This window comes from Podarcis gaigeae, assembly GCF_964106915.1.
Source record: "Podarcis gaigeae genome assembly, chromosome: 8".
NCBI classification, from domain to species: Eukaryota; Metazoa; Chordata; class Lepidosauria; order Squamata; family Lacertidae; genus Podarcis; species Podarcis gaigeae.
The window spans coordinates 44533883-44538449 of NC_139684.1; the positions used below are offsets into that span (position 1 = coordinate 44533883).

Sequence of the window (4567 nt, forward strand, 5' to 3'; positions counted from 1 at the left end):
TGATGTAGAATAGAAGAGACTGAGGAGGTGGTACTTTACTTGGAGCAATGCCATTATCAAAAGGAGACCACATTCCTTTGTCTCTCTCTCTCTGTGAATAGCAAATAAACAACTTCGGTAAGAACTCTTCTTGTTTATCTGCTTCCTGGCTGCCACCATGGGAGGGATAGGATTCCCTGAAGTTATTTATGGAAACAATCCTCTTCTGTTTTACAGAGATGGGAACAATTACCCTGAGGTTCCAGCAATAAATGGTCTACTTGGCATGCCAGCGGAAGTACTTTTAGTGTTCTTGATTATGATGGTGCATACACAGGTAAGAGAGCCAATGGGAAGGCATTAGTTAGTTAATGGGAGCAGATCCAAGTCGTGCAAGGCTCACTGTAGGACGAGGTCCAAGGTCCATGTGTTCCTTTATAAAGCCCTGAAACGCTGACACAAAACCCCACATATACACTACGTAGAAGAATAGAATCTTTGCCACGCCGACCCACCCCTTCTTTCCCCCTCTTTTCTTCCCAACCTTATGGTGCAGGCAACACTAATGTCTCACAACAAATGAAACTTATCTGTAGAAAACACAACCTGAAAAAAGAGACAATGCATGTACTTTTGTAAACTAAGAAATCTTTAATAAAATTATTTTAAAATAAATAAACAAACATATAAGCCCTGAGCAACTAAGGGCCAGGGTACAATTCTGAGAGTGGTTGAAGATTCAGTCCCACTTCCTGAGGAACTCAGGGAATTGTGAGGGGAATTGGGGGGTCTCCAACAAATCCTCGGCACCCTTAACAAACTAGAGTTCCCATGATTATTTGTTTAATGTTGTATCATGGTGCTTTAAATTTATAATGCAGAGGGAGGCTAAGCCTCTCCTACGCTACATTCACCCCCTTAAACATGCCCACATTTCACTGGGCGAAACTAAATAAAAATACAGTTAAATAAAGAAAGAAGAAGGTGAAATAAATAGAAAAGCAAGACTGTGAACTACGTTACAGTTCTGCTGCTTAAAAAAAAGAGAGAAGAGTGTATTTTGTTTTGTTTTATTTTAGTTCCTGGCACAAGGCTGGTAGCTGCAGCCAGATAAACAGAACAGTCCTTCCTTGAAAATATATTGGCACATACAGCAATGTGAATCAAAGCAGCAAAAATAGCCACTTGTCCTGGGAATGCACTGAACAGGCTCAGTTCTATGCCATCAAGGACCTGGTGCTAATGTAAGGCTTACGTTCCTGGATCAGATTGGCTCTGTTGCCAACCAGATTCCCCTAAGAAGCTCATGAGCCATCCTCTGTCATCTGCCGCAAGGACCTGCTGACTGGAGATATGCAGCTTCTAGTCATAAATGTTCCCTTCAGCCCTCCCTGGCTGGTAGCCTTGGGTAGATCTATTTTCCAGGAATTTGATGAATTTTTTCTGTAAAGCCATTGAGGTCAGCATTCATTGACACATCTTATGCCAAGGCATGCCATAATCTAATGGCACATTGTTTCGCAAAGAACTGCTTATGTTTGTAGTGGGCCTACTGTGTTAAGCAAAGTCATTGACAGACCTTGAGTTTTTGGCTTGGCTGTCACTAAGGTGGAAAGCCAGCCTTCTCCAACCTGGTACCCTCTAGATTTTGCTGAGCTACAATCCTGACCATTGGACATGCTTATTGGGATTGATGGAAGCTGTAGTCCAATGACATACGGAGGGCACCAGGTTGGGGAAGGCTATGGTAGGCCCTGCCTGTTGTTGGTTCTGGCTCCACCTACTCTTGGCTTCTTTCCCTTTTGCCCTACCAGTCCCAGTGGGCCCCAGTCACCACTGAGTGAGGGACTTTGTCAAAAGCTTTTGGAAAGATCAAGTACACATACTGACATTCTCCACAAACTCTAAAAAGCTAGAGAGATAGGAGACTTTGGAGAACTTCTAACAGGCAAAAAGCAGGGGTGGGTGAATTTATCAATTCCTGTTTCAGTTTCTCAGTCTGAAGTGCACATTTCTGGTTCAGGTTGCAATTTTTTTTTAAGTAATTGTGAAAATTTCTTAGCATTTTAGTATACTAATATATACTTACCTGAATTCAATTTTGCCCAACACAGATTTTTGGAAGCAAATGTCGTTAATATGTTGCATGTTGCAACCTTTGCATGTTGTTTTTGTTAATATACTGTATGTACACAGTATTTGGTTGGAAAACCGCATTACAAAATTCAGAGAAGTGAGAATTTAAAAGGACAACTGTACTTTGGTTCATCTATTGTTTCATAAAGTATGAATTAGGTAGGTTGTCATCAAAATTAGAACTGAACCAAATTTCTTTGCCATCCTTTGTTACAAGTTGGGCAGGCCTATTCAATCATCTTCCTCCTTTTGTCCTCTTTTTCCTAATGTTGCACGGTTCAGGGCTAACCATTTTCTGCTGAACACTAATGTACCATCACACACATTCCTCCTCTTACATCCTTAATAGGATGAATGCTTTTATAAGAAGTAAGGGATGAGGAGAATAAGATGAGTAAGGATTCATTCCATAACAGGATCAAACCAAGCATGAAGTGGGCAATCCACAGCTGGGTCTCCCGATTCCTCCCCCTGCCCTTAAAACAGTGTGTGTGTGTGTGTGTGTGTGTGTGTGTGTGTGTGTGTGTGTGTTGTGGGGGGTGGGAATCAGAGAAGCAGCAGTGGTCCTGCATTTTATTCCTAATAAATAGCTTGGGACAGGGGCAATTTGGATCAGGAAATGGAGGGAAAGCATTCAGCAACTCCTCCACCAGCGCCTCTGCTCTTATCAAAATCAGAGCACATCTGCAACTGCTTTAAGAAACAAATCACAGCTCTTCTATGTCCTGTGAAGTTTGGCCCCAGATCTCTGGGTTAGATTATAGCACATCGAGGATGGAGAATTTACAGAAGGCCTCCAGGCTAGGGCTGGACGATATTTGGTTTTCAACATTGCAATATATCACCAGCTAAACATCACAATATACTGCTATATAACAATGTCTGAAATAAGCATGGAGCTATGTAGGGGCATTGGCTGGCTTCACGGTTTTTCCCACATTGTGATTTTTGGCATAGCACACACACATATATCATGATTCGCGATATATTGCCAGGTCAAAAACTATGAAACCAATAGTATGATATGGACTTTGAACCGGTTTGGGGTGGTATATCGATACATCACCCAGCCCTACTCCAGGTCTCTCTGGCTGGTCCTTGTGACTCTCCTGAGTTCATACCTCCTCCACAGCCAAATCCCTCCTCCTTAGGCTGCGCCCATCACTGGCCTTCCTTCACACCCTTCTCTAGCATTTTTGCCTTACTAAAATGTGTCCTTGACTCTGCTTATGTACCTTGCCTGCCTGGGTGGATGAGAGAAAGAGAGAGGGGTGTGTGAACACATGTGGAAACTAGGCTATTGTACAAAGTTTACATTAGTTGCTCTGCCCACTTTTGCCTCTGGCCCTGCCCACCACTGTCATGTGGCCCCCAGAAGGTTGTTCAGAAGGGGATGTGGCTCTTGGGATAAAGAAGATTCCCCGCCTTCGTAGTACACCATTTCTGCTGTGAGGCATCGGTTCCCTCCTTCCTCCTTGTTCCAATCAACCCAGCACTGGGTACATACTAACCTCTTTGATTAAATCACAGAATGACTCATTATATCTCCCAGTCAAGCTACTACCCACCTGCGCCCAAGACAATCCGTTCTCAAGGTGTGTCATCATCTTTAGCCTCTTCGAGATTTCCCATTTATAGGAAGCAACGCCAGCTTCAGAAAATGCAAAAGCCGAACGTTCCATCCAGACACACGCTGCCAGCCGAATGACTGAGACTTGATATGATACAAGCAATTTATTGCAAATTGCCCACATTTTTTCCCCTGCTGCACTTCTTTTGACAGCGACAATAGTAAACCTTGTGTCAGACACAGGTGTGAATCAGACAGGGGCTGAAAAGGGAGAACGTTCTAGTCTGAATTAGCTGGAGCACATCCGACGGTGACGTCACGGGAGGATGAATCACTGGAGTGTTTATGGGAATAAATTGTTGTGATCTAACCTGCTAATGTGCCTGATGCTGCACTGCTCCGTTCCTTGGAAATAGCCGATGTATTGCAGATGATGTCATTTCCCATATAATAAAGGTTTAAGCCAGGACAAGGGTCTCTGATTTTAAGGTAGCCATTGCAACAGAATTTGCAAAACAAATGTATAGAAATATAAGAACATATGAGGGAGGGGTTTTAAATTGGGTTGTTTTTTGTTTTATTATGTGTTTTGTGGTTTTATATTGTGGTTTTATGTTGTAATTGCAGGTATAGGGCGGTATACAAATATAGTTGACAACAACACCAATATAAGAGTTTGCTGGAGGCGACAGATGTCCATGTAACCCAGTATCCTGCTTCCAGCCTGCTCTGCATCAATAAAATATGGTAGATCACCATATACAGTAATATCAAACTTTATTTTGACTTCTAAATCAATCCTTTCCAGTACCTCTGTCAAGTCTTGAAGAAATCTAAATATCTCTGATTTGTGGAAAAGAGGGACTGGAAAGGAATATAATG

General features: G+C 42.5%; 1 long non-coding RNA gene across 2 annotated transcripts; it reads left to right on the forward strand.

The window, feature by feature from the left end:
- On the forward strand, window positions 1-3690 carry LOC310850161. Of its 2 annotated transcripts, none has more exons than XR_014567244.1 (3): window positions 1-117; window positions 217-316; window positions 3646-3690. It is a non-coding gene; the product is annotated as an uncharacterized lncRNA (long non-coding RNA). The 2 variants fall into 2 exon arrangements; XR_014567245.1 differs by lacking the exon at window positions 3646-3690 and adding an exon at window positions 2176-2277.
- Window positions 3691-4567: the final 877 nt, after the last annotated feature.